The sequence below is a fragment of the Ricinus communis genome, chromosome 1, assembly GCF_019578655.1.
Source record: "Ricinus communis isolate WT05 ecotype wild-type chromosome 1, ASM1957865v1, whole genome shotgun sequence".
Lineage (NCBI taxonomy): Eukaryota > Viridiplantae > Streptophyta > Magnoliopsida > Malpighiales > Euphorbiaceae > Ricinus > Ricinus communis.
Genome location: NC_063256.1, coordinates 29,854,169 through 29,867,485, shown reverse-complemented (window position 1 = coordinate 29,867,485; position 13,317 = coordinate 29,854,169). Strand labels below are relative to the sequence as shown.

The window sequence follows — 13,317 nt, the reverse complement described above, 5'->3', positions numbered from 1 at the left end:
AAATTTTTCATGAAGCTGCTTTTCTCTCAAAATCTACAATACTATTCTCAAATGTTCTTCATGTTGTTCTCAAGTTTCAAAATAAATCAATATGTCGTCAATAAACACAATGACAAATCGATCTAGATACCTCTCAAATATTTTGTTCATTAAAGACATGAAAGCAACAAGTGTATTTGTTAGTCCAAATGGCATCACAATAAATTCATAATGCTCATATCGTGTTCTAAATGCAGTCTTTGGTATGTATGCCTCTGCAATTCTCAATTGCCAATATCCAGACCTTAAATTAATTTTGGAAAATACAGTTGCTCCTTTTAACTGGTCTAATAAGTCATCAATCTGCGGCAAAGGATATTTGTTCTTTATGATAACCCAATTTAACTGCCTATAATCAATACATAATCTTAAACTACCATCCTTTTTCGTTATAAACAATACTGGAGCTCCCCAAGGTGATGTACTCGGTCTAATGAACCCTTTTTCTAATAATTTTTCCAGTTGCTTCTTTAATTCTTTCAACTCCAAGGGTGCCATTCTATATGGTGCAATTGATATTGGTGCTACTCTAGGTATAGTTTCTATCTCAAAGTTTGTCTCTCGATCTGGAGGTAAACCCGGTATTTCTTCTGGAAATACATCTGCAAATTCCTTCACTACTGGGACATTCATTACTCCTGGACTAACTTTGGATACATCTACCAAATTAGCCAAATAAGCTTCACAATCCTTTTTAATTAAATGGAAAGCAGCAGTAGCCGAAATTAAACAAGTTGAAACAATCTTTCTTTCACCCACAAAAACTATTTTTCTCTGTTCTGAGGTCTCAATAACCACTTCTTTTATGTGACAATCTACTATAGCATGATTTTTAGATAGCCAATCCATTTCCAAAATAACATCAAATTCTTTAAGTTTTATCACTACTAGATCCGCATATAGTGTGTTCCCATTTATCATCACAGGACAAGTTTTGACAACCTTATCTACAATTACAGTACCCCCAGCAGGCATTGATACAAAAATGTTATACCCCAAGGTTTCTATATTGTTGTGGTTTTTCAATGCAAATTCATATAAAATGAATGAACATGTTGATCCTGGATCAATTAACGTATAAGCATCAAAACCATAAATAGAGATTATACCAGTCACAATATTAGATGCAGAAGGTGCTTCCTGTCTTGTCGCTGCATACACTCTAGCTTGGGGCAGTGATTGCTGAGGTTGGCTTATTTGTCCAGCCTGTACCATGTTAGAACCTCCTCCTCGTCCATTCCTCTACCTCTTCCTCTACTTACTCCTCCGTGAGTCATATTTTCACCTATACTGCTCTGCCCTGTAACTTGACTTTCACTGGCTCAATTTTTACTTCAACAACCTTTAGCTATATGCCCCGGCTTACCACAGTAAAAACAAAGTATCTGCCTTGGTTGCTAACACTCCCCACTGTGAAACCTACTACATCTAGCACATGGTGAACTATATCCTCGACTAACTGAAACACCTCCCTCACCTCTCTTACTCTCTACCCTACTCTGACCATAACTACTTTGTCCGCCTCTACCTGATATCACTGTAGCAGACTTACTCATATTTTGCTGGCTAACCCCTCTCCCATAATATCTACTCCCTTGAGACCTAGAACCTCTAAAAGAAATATCTCTTCCTTTCCTTTTTGAACCACCATATTCATTTATCATCTTTCTTTTCTTAGCTGTCATTGCATCTTTCTCAATCAAACACTCTTCTACCCTCAATGCAGCCTCTAATAAAGCACTGTAACTTGGTGGCTTCAAGGAAATATTTTCTCAAATAGCCATTCTCAATCCTTTTTCAAACTGTCTCTGCTTTACATCCTCTATAGCCACTTCTTCTAATGCATATTCTGACAACCAAGATAATTGCATTTCATATTCTGATACTGTCATGTTTACCTGTTCCAAACTTAAAAACTCCATTTTCTTTCGATCTCTATACATTGGTGGTGTGTATTTATTTGCAAATTCTCTAAGGAAGTCATCCTAAGTTAAGGTCATAGGTCTGTCTTTACTTCCTGGAATCAGATCCCACCAATCTAAAACTGATTTTCTCAACAAAGATACAACATATTTCAACTTTTGCTCTAATGTGCATTCCAGCCTATCCAGCACCCTGTCTGTCTCCCGTAACCATTCTTCTACTATCTTAGGATCAGTAATCCCCTCAAATTTTGTAGCTCCTTGTTTTCTCAGCCTATCATAAGTTTATCTTTAGCCTCTATTTCTCTAACTTCTGCCATTGGTTGCATTATTGGTTTTTGGATTGGCTGAGTGGCTACCTGATTAACTATTTGTTGTAAGGACTTAAGAAATTGCTGCATTACTGGTGGCAATTCCTGAGCTGGTTGTGGTGGTGCATTTGTATGCTCAACTTCATGCATAGACTCAGACTCACTTAGGTCAGCAGGATTCTTGGTTGGCCCCTCTCTACTCATCCTATTCAAAATACAAAAACTTAGTTTTAATTCTTAACGGTCGGCCCCTATCTACTCATTCTATTCAAAATACAAACACCTAGTTTTAGTTCTTACATTCATGTGCATCCCTAACATGTATATGCATTCATGCCTCTAAATGCTTTTACAATTCTATCCTAATTGATTCTAAACCGTGCTCTGATACCACTAAATGTGACACCTGTAAAGGATGTTAGACATACATTATATGCATATGACTGATATATAACATGTCCCTTAATAACTAATTTTTAACTCATAAATTAATATGTATAACAAAAACTATTTATATGAGTCATACATATCACACACCAAAAAGCTTTCACTTTTTCTTTTATATACACATAATATACTATACATGATAATAAAATTCACTAGGCATGCCATATGTTCAAGAAAAACTGAGGATGACCTCCTGCTGACCCCCCTGACACAATGCTAGTGTGACTGATGCAAATGTTTCGTCAAGACCAATTATAATTCTTCTAATCCTGAAAAATAATGCAGAGGAGTGAGCCTGCAACTTAGCAAATGAATAACATAATTTCCTACGAAAAATAACACAATGAAGCATGTAGTATTATCAAGCATCAAACTGTTCGATATTTAATTATGACTTTATAGTGTATATATAAACATTTCATAGTAATTTCTTTAGGACAACAATGAACTTGTGAATTATATATAATTCCATAATAATTTTTTTTTATGGATCCCTATACGCACATAGCCCACCATAATCTTGTGGGAATTCCATATCGCATACAGCCTTGCCTCATTCACAAGTAGCATTGCGTCCTTATATTCATCCAACCATAATTTGTATATTTACATGTATGACATACCACTCCATTTAAATAATTAATATCTCCACGATACATAAGAAACCATAATACCCATGATATACAAAAATACACCATATTTCAATATGGCAGATTTAATAGTATACATTCAAAAATACACCAAAAATTCTACATTAGGAATTCCAAAATCATATTCTCCAGATCGGTGATATTATAAGTGTAAATTAATTTAAAACTGATTTTACATTAATTAGATGTGTATAGAAAGAGAAACATAAAAAACAATCCATCATGGTCAAGCTGTCAATAAAATTAAGCAACAAAAAGTATGATCCAAATTGGCCATCAAAACAGCAAAATCAAGCTTCCTCTATTTCTATAAAATTTATAAATTACACCTCATATTTTCTATAACAATAAATAGCACTCCATTTGGAGTTATAAAACTGCAGATATGGCTAAATTAAATATATTGTTCACATCATAATAGGACACCCGAATTCACCAATCCACATTCATATGTACAATCTCATTTTAAAAACAATCACCCATCAATACCATAATTAAAAATCACCATAAATAAAAATTAACATCTATTAATATATTATATACATTTTCCTTAATTAATTAATTTAATAAATAAATTATTTATGTTATATTCACATAGAACATTAAGTTATTCACTTACCTTTATTGCTCCCTTTCCTTTGCTTGTATTTACTTGGGCGTCACCCTCATTTCCAATTGGTTTAGCTGAAATAGATCATAATTCACGTATTTTTAAATACCCAAAAATAATAGAATTTCATCTAACATGATAATATTACTAAACTATCTAAATATATCTAACTGCCAACTATAACAGAATTAATAGGGTAAATTTAAAAATCTACCAAAACTTCTATACAACGAATTTCACGATGAAACTTTTCAGATCATTAACCTTATGTGTCTAAGAAGAAGAAGAAGAAGAAGAAGAAGAAGGAAGAAGGACTACCACCCTTTCTTTCTCCTTTCTTTTTTCTATCCATATTTTTTTAAGATTTAATTAACCAATTTAAGCCCTCTATTTTTACCATTAATCAATTTAATCCCTTAACTTTCTAATTCTTGTTATGGACTTAATTGTAACATATATAATCTTCTTCTATTTAACATTAGCATTAATACCACAGATGTCTCATGCATTTCTCATATCTATATGATATGCATGTTATAAAAATAAATGCAAATGCATTAGGTGGGCGTTACACCATACACCTTCTTATTATTCTATCGACAAATATTTTAAATATAAAAGAGTCTTCCCAAAAGTAATATTTCAAATCTGCAAAAATTTCTTCTTTTGTTGATAAGAATATTCTTTTGAAAGTTCCCTTACAACTATATAATTTGCAAAGTCAGCATACCATGGTATTGAAAAATCTGAATTACGTACCAAACTTGCCATAGCATAAAACTGTTCATTCAAAAAGTGATCATTAATATCCTTTTCATATAAATTTTCTAAATGAGGATTTTTAAGGCATGATAGATAGTCAGCTGCCAAGTTTTCTGCTCCTCTTTTGTCTTGTATCTCCAAATCAAATTCCTACAAAAGTAAAACCCATCTTATCAATCTTGGTTTCGCATAATTTTTAGAGAACAAATACCTCAATGCTGAATGGTCAGTGTATACTATCACTTTTGACAAAATCAAATACGACCAAGCAAAAATAACTACAAGCATTTCCTTTTCAATAGTAGTATAGTTTGCCTACGCTTCAGTTATTATTTTACTCGCGTAATAGATGGACTGGAAGTGCCTTCCTTTCCTTTGACCAAGAACGGCTCCAACTGTAAATTCACTTGCATCACACATTAGCTCAAGGGGCAGACTCCAATCTGGTGCTATCACAATTGGGGCGTTAACAAGCTTGGCTTTTACGGAGGTGAAGGCTGCCATACATTTCTCATCAAATATAAAGTCAACATCCTTCTCTAAGAGTCTAGTAAAAGGTCTAGCTATTTTAGAGAAGTTTTTAATAAACCTATGGTAGAAACCTGTAATCCCAAGAAAACTTCTAATAGCCTTAACGGAAGAAGGAGGTGGTAGATTCTTAATAATCTCAATTTTTACTCTATCCACCTCAATTCCCTTACCAGAGATTTTATGGCCCAAAATAATGCCTTTTTGTACCTTAAAATGGTAGTTTTCTCAATTTAGCACCAAATTGGTCTCCTCACATCTTATCAATACTTTTTCCAAATGCTACAGACATTCTTCGAATGAATCTCCATGGACAGAAAAGTCATCCATGAAAACTTCCATAATATCCTCAACCAAGTCATCAAAGATAGCTATCATGCACCTCTAAAATGTGGCTGGTGCAGTACACAATCTGAATGGAATTCTTCTATAAGTAAAGGTTCCGCAGGGGCATGTGAAAGTAGTCTTCTCCTAATCCTCAAGGGCTATTAGAATATGAAAATATCACGATAAACCATCTAAAAAAAGTAATACTTATGCCTTGATAATCTCTCTAGCATTTGATTAATGAATGGAAATGGGAAGTGATCTTTTCTAGTGGCATCATTCAACCTCCTATAGTCGATGCACACCCTCCATCTTGTCACAGTTCTTGTTGGGATGAGATTATTATTTTCATTCACCACAATTGTCATGCCTCCTTTCTTAGGCACTTCTTGTACTAGGCTTACTCAAGAACTATCCAAAATGAGATAGATAATCCTGGTATCAAGAAGCTTAATCACCTCCTTTTTTACTTCTTCCTTTATGTTGGAATTGAGACACTTTTAAGGTTGCACCATATTTCTGAACTCTTCTTCCATAAAAATCTTATGTGTGCAAAAGGAAGGGTTGATTCCCTTTATGTTTGTAATTTTCCATGCTATTGCTCTTTGTCTCCTCCTCAAGACTTCCAATAGCTTAGTCTTTTAGTCATCTAGTAATTCAGAATTGACTATTACTGGTAGCTTGGATCCTTCCATCAGGAACACATATTCCAAATGATCTGAAAGTTGCTTGAGTTCAAAAGAAGGAGGGTCCTCAATGGAAGGCTTCATCATTTCCTCTTTCGGCATCTCAATAGACTCGAATGACTTCTTTCTCATTAGCTTTGCTGCCTCAAGATAGGCTAGTTGTTCCAAAGCTCCTAACGTCCCACATTTTTCTTGTTCATGTACCATATGTAACTCCAGAGGATCTTTACCATACATAACTCTAGACGATCTTTAGCGACAAGAGAAGAAATAAATTCACAATCTCATGCTCAATTCTATCATCACTAAAATCCATATCATCAAGTATAAATGGATGTTTCATAGTGTTAGGAATCTAAAAAGTTACTTGATCTTCCCTAACCCTAAGTATAAGCTTACCATCATGAACATCAATGATGGCCCTAGCTGTAGCAAGAATAGGTCTTCTTAAAATAAGGGATACATCAATAGTTTCATCCATATCCATAATCATAAAATCCACAAGACAAATAAACTCATGGCCTTTATTAACAAGTCTTCGATGATACCCCTAGGGTATACAACAGATTTATCAACCAGTTGAATACTCATGAGTGTTGGCTTAGGTTCTCCAAGTCCTAGTTTCTTGAATAAATTATAAGGGATAACACTAATGCTAGCCCCTAAGTCAGCAAGTGCATTATTAACATTTAAATTACCATTAAAGCAAGGGATAGTAAAACTCCCTGAGTCTTTTAGCTTCTTTGGTACTCTCCTTTGAATGATTGTTGAGCTCTTTTTTTACAGTTGCACCATTGGCACTTCCTCAAGCTTCCTCTTGTTAGAGAGGAGTTCCTTTAAGAACTTAGCATACTTGGGCATCTGCAAAGAGCTTCCATAAAAGGTATGTTAATATGCAACTGAATAAAGAGCTTAAAAAACTTACCAAACTATGTATCCAATTTGTTCTTTTGAAGACGGGCTAGAAAGGGCACTCTTAGTTGATATTCTCTAACAATATGAGGTAGACTTCGGTGTTGCTTCTACTCTATCTTCTACTTCAGCCTCAATACCCTTTTGTTCATCATCAACCTTTTCAATCATAGTAAAACTCCCATCTACTTCATTCATCTTAGTTCTTAACTCCTTACCACTCCATAATGTAATAACCTTAAGCTGCTCCTTAGAGTTAGCTTCTATGTTGCTCGACAAGCTTTCATGGGGCCTCTCACTTAAGAGTTTTATAATTTATCCCACTTGGTTCTCCAAGTCTAAAGCGAAGCTTGTTGGTTTCTAAGAGTAATCTCAGTAGTTTGAAACCTTATTTCAAACGTCGAGATGAACTGCTCCATCATCTCCTCTAGATTACTCCTTCTAGGAGGAGCTTACTGCTGATTTTGGTATTGAGATCCTAGTGGTGGAGGTCTTTGCTTATGCTGATTCTCCCAAGAGAAACTCAGATGATTTCTCCATCCCGGATTATTGGTATTACTGTAGGGATTGTTCTGCTGCCTAGGAGCATTTCCCATATAATCAACCTGCTCCGGCTTAGCGAAAGTATTGTCATTTTAGCAATCTTGACTTTGATGACCACCCGTACACCAATTACAAGTCATAACTTATGCCTGTTTTCCAGATGAAGACATAGTGAAAGCATCCATCTTCCTACTTATGGCCTCTAACTGTGAATTTACAGCTACCTTAGAGTCTACCGCATGGATTCCACTCCCTTTGACTCGAACCTGCTCTTTTAGATTTTGCCACTGATAGTTCGTGACTGCCATATCCTTAATAAGATCCATAGCTTGCTCGGGAGTCTTATTGTTTAGTAATCCACCTGCTGCAGCATTAATAAACCATTTACTTATGTAATTCAATCCATTAAAGAATGTCTGAATTTATAGCCATAAAGGTAAACTATGGTGTGGACAACTCCTCAGTAAAACCTTGAAACATTCCTAACAATCGTATAAGGTCTCATTCTCTTACTGAAGAGATCTTGCTATGTCATTCCTCAGCTTAGCCATCTTAGAAGGTGGAAAGTATCTCTCTAAGAATTTCTCACCCAGCTGATTCTAGGTCATAAATGTCATAGCTGAAAATGACTTCAACCAATTATGTGGCTTATCCCTCAAGGATAATAGGAATAGCCTCAATCGAATAGCATCATCTGATACCCCATTAATCTTAAAGGTATTGCAAATCTCCAAAAAATCATCCAAATGGGTGTTTGGATCCTCATTGGGCAAACCATCAAACATGAAATTATTTTGCTCCATTTGAATAATGTTGGGCTTGATCTCGAAGTTGTTTGCCGTAACATTTAGTCTTACAATACTCGATGCAGCCTCATTAAGAGTTGGGCGTGCATACTCTTGCATGGTTCTCTCCCTAGGTGGAGCTGCGAATCTTAACTGTTCCCCTTCTTGGTTTGGTTCCCCTTCTTGATTTTGATTTTGTAACTCTGTCATCGTTTCAGCTAAAGCTCATTCTTATTCTTCTCTTCGCTACTTTCTCAGAGTTCTTTCCAACTCTGTTTCATAAACGAATAGTTCCGTCAAACTAGCTCAGGTCATACATAGATTCAAGTAACTAGAGAAAATACAAACACAACAAAGATAAATCAAATGAAAAAAATGCTAAATCACTAGCTTTTGAATTACTAATAATATCACAATAGAAAAGACTCCCTAGCAACAACGCCAAAAATTTGATGCACGTTATCCGCACATGGCAAAATGCACCAATTGTATCAAGTAATACAATAATGAATAAGAGTATCGCTCCACTGAGGACCTAATTTTGAGTATTTCCTTCAATCATACACTAATATTTAGCAATCAAAATGTTGTTTGAGTGTCATAATATTTAAAAGTAAAACAATCTTGAAAGCAAAAATTAAAACAATTGGTAAACTTATCAAAGATAAAGCCTATTTAGGTAGTGAATTCCACTAATAAGTTAAATATTTCATAAAACAAATAGCAATTAGTTCTAATCAAGAGTTGAGTTGATATTCCACCAAATTAGGTTTAAACTTTTCTCAAGTGATTAAACCCCTCATTCCTAAAAGGAGGGACAAGAATCTCTTCTCAATCCACTCACTTAGGTCATGCAATAAAATTAAGAAATTTTTAAACCAAAGAATCTTATAGATCTATCTGTAGTATCCTAATCAATCCTCAATCCTTAAGATATAATTAATTCTTAAAAAGTTATCTCGAATCAGTTCATTAAAATAAATCCCAATCAATACATCGACTTATCAATTGAAATAGATAATTAAGCAATCAAAGGGATAAAAATACTCATGAAAAATATTAATTGCATTAAATTTGAATCAATCCATACAAAATAAATTAGGATTCAATAAAATCCAAATAGCAAGAAAATTAGTTTATAAATATTACAATAAAGAAATAAAGATTAGGGAAAGAAGACCTCAAACTATTCATGGAAGATTAGAGATGAAAAACTTTAATCTTAAATCTTCAATCTTAGAAAATAATGAAGCAATTGATGTTCTTCCTTGAGAAATGACCAATCAAAATCCTAAAAATGAAAGAAAATTAAAGTTTCTAAGTGTTTATCTCTCTAGAAATAAATAAATGATGAAACCCCCCTCAAAAGAACCTACAAGTTCCCTTAAATAGTATCTTTTTATGTTCCACACGGGGACCATACGGGCACCAGACGGCCGTGTGACATCCTCAACTCAAATTCGCACTTGAGCCCATCCTCTAGGTCACACGGAAAGATCACACGGGCATCTCCTCTTCCCATTCATGCCTTAAACAATCTGCTAATGTTCACAACTCACATAGGAAGTCCACACAAGCGTGTACTTCCTGTGTCACACCTTCCTTCAATTTGCCACTTTCTGAACTTCACTCGGGTAGTCCACACGGGCAAGTTCTTCTCGTGTCATGCCCGTGTGGTTCTCTATCTTTTGCTAAATAAGTGATTATTGGATTGATTTTTGTGTATTTTGATGCCAAAACTCTTCTTGTCGTGTAAGCTTTGCCAAGTACCTAAAAAGGACCGAAAACAAACTCTAGCAAACAAATTAAACTCAATTTAAGGTAAAATCAAGATAACGCAAAGCTCAAAAGTAGGTGCTACTAGCACTTATTAGATTGGATACTTGAATCTTTTATTAACAATAATTGAGTTTACAGTTTTGAAGAAATTTTGATGATTTAAGTTGTTCTTAGGTTGGCATGATCTTTGCATTAATGAAATTCTTTTAAGTAATATCTTGAAGCTGAATATGATTATTCTTCATGATTTTTGCAAAGGTTAATTTTTAAGTTGCTATTTACTTGAGGACAAGTAAAGGTTTAAGCGCGAGGGTATTTGATAGGTCCAAATCATATATAGTTATTTAGGGTATTTTAGAGCTTTAATAGTATTTATATATATATATATATATATATATATATATATATATATATATATATATATATGGTGAAAAGAAGTGTTTATAACTCACTTAAGCTTCATTATCTATTTCGGATAATATTAGTCAAAGAGGAAAATATGAAAAAAAATACTCAAAAAAGAGCTTAATTGGACATGTTTATGTCAAGACCCAAGAGAGAGATGTGTGGATTGACTATTTTACAAGGTCTAGTTGAATCTTACATGACCAAGATATAATTTAGTCATTTTATATTATTATTAGGATTTATATTAAGAATTATTATGGGATAATATTTGGTGAAGAGAAGGATATCTATAGTTTTATCTATTAGATAAACTTATCTTAGGTATACTTATTTTTAGAGAGACTTATCTTGATAGAGGACTCTTCTATATATTTCTGCAGATCTAGATCTAAAAAAGAGAGGAGAGGTCTCTTACATCTGCTCTCTGTTACATCTCTTATCTATATCTATCCACCATTCTTATCTTTGCAATTCGCTCTACAGTTCTTTTTCATAAACACTTTAGTTTGGTTTTTAATTATTCTCTTAAGATTAATGAATCTTTTGAGATTGAAAAGTGAGGACTAATCATCTTCTTGTCTTTTATTTTTATGTCTTACTATTTATTTACTATGATTATGGGATTAAATATGTTAGGCTAGTTTTCTTTAAGTATTTAGTTTTGTTTATTTGCTTTGTATGAGCAATGTTCTTTTTATTTAATGAATGATTTATTTATCAACATATCTTTATTAGTTTCAATTACTTTTACTAATTAACCATCATATTAATTTAGTAATAATAATTGTTATAAAAATATTTAGGTTGAATATATCATAGACGCAATCTTTGCTTCAATTTATGTTAGTATAACAAATTCTAGTTGCATCATTAGTTTAAGTAATTAAATGAACAAAAACATCACTATCTCATTCATTAGATTTATACTTAAATTTAAAACAAATGAATTACTAAGTAATTGGCTAGGCTAAATATTATTTTTATCATATAATTTTATTAAAATCATCTTATTTGCATATTTACTTAATTAATTATTTATTTATTTTTTATGAATATAATATTCTCTCAAAATATTAGTTTAGAGTATCTAGATTTATTTTTAATATTTTTACGTTGATAATTAGTTTTTATAATAAATATTCTCATAGTTCCTTAAGAGATTGACCTTGCTGTATCTTACCGTTTTTCTATAAGAACGATTCGTAAACTTGTGAGTACGAATTAGACTAATGGCCATAACTGTTGATTTGATCGGTGGGGGGCGGTTTGGTTTCGTGAATCTCTCTTCATGATGCCCCATCTTGACCGATTTGATTTGGATAAAATAAGGATTGATGGAGAGCAACTCTAACTCACTGAGGCAAGCTCGTCCTGCAAAATGCTCACAATGACATGGAGCTTACCTTGCTAAATATGTTTTTTATCCATTGCGAGAAGTTCCTCCAGCCTTCTCTTTTTTGCTAACCCTCCCCGCCTTATCTCTTTCATCTCACGGTTAAGCTCTCGGGCTGAACCTCACTGACCTTTCTCCTTCCGATGCTTTCCTAAGCTCTATCAAGCTCGGATCTCTGACCCCTGATCTTGCTCCTGACTCCTCCTCTCTTTGCCTTTAGTGAGAGAGCTCTTATCAGACAAGCAAATTGGTTAATCAAGGATTATTTTCTTATTAAGGTAAGGTCATCCAAGTAGAAGGCTGCCTGCGCCCAAAAGCGATGATTCATTTGTTCCCTTGTCCATAGGAGCTTCGTGGCATACAACCAAACGACTCCCACTATATAGCCGCCCCTTTCTCTTTTTTTTTTTTTTTTACAGCCTCGTGGACGGACAAAAAAAGGGCAGTTACAAAACGGGGCGTAAGCACGTCACTCGCTGGGGGATGGGATTCATTGCATTCCTGCTATCAATTTCAATTTTCTATCTCCACCAATATCTTTGCTTGGCATGAGTACTAAATTAGACAAATCACATATTTTCCGCTATCAATATAAAATCCTAAGGATCAGCCTACTCTCGGTTTCCGTGAATGGGAAACACCATACCTCACGCTCTGATACTAGAGTGGAATCTTTTAAATTAAAATTATATGTGAATTTTTGTTCTTCACTTAAATAGTCATTTCAATGAATTGAAAAAGGTAACTAAAATATAAATAAGAAAATTGGAAGTGAATAATCACACCCTTTATGATTTCTGTGTTGATAAGAGAATCTATGTTTACACAGAAACATAATTCGATTTTTTAGAAAGTCTGAACTGCAACTTTCAATTTAATTAAATTCTATTTAGCTAATTATCTTGTTTAAAAGGCATGTTTACACACAGTGATGATTTATATTTCTTATACTTTTATAACTAATTTTATGTAAATATAATTAAAATAATAACTGGAAAGAAAGGAAAATTACAAGACATTGAAGATCTTATTATCAAAAAATATTAAAATATTGAATTTGATATAATATTATCAATTATATTATTTATTAAAATTTTATTATATGTATTTTGACTTATATTAGTAAACTTTTATATATAAAAATTTTAAATAAAGAAGAATAATTTTAATTTTTAAATAAAAAGTTTATAATTAAAATAATAACAACTATTAGGA

General features: G+C 33.3%; 1 non-coding gene across 1 annotated transcript; it reads left to right on the top strand.

Moving 5' to 3' along the window:
• The first annotated feature begins 8,175 nt into the window (after positions 1-8,175).
• On the top strand, positions 8,176-8,282 carry LOC112534241. Its single transcript, XR_003078542.2, has one exon. It is a non-coding gene; the product is annotated as a small nucleolar RNA R71 (small nucleolar RNA).
• Positions 8,283-13,317: the final 5,035 nt, after the last annotated feature.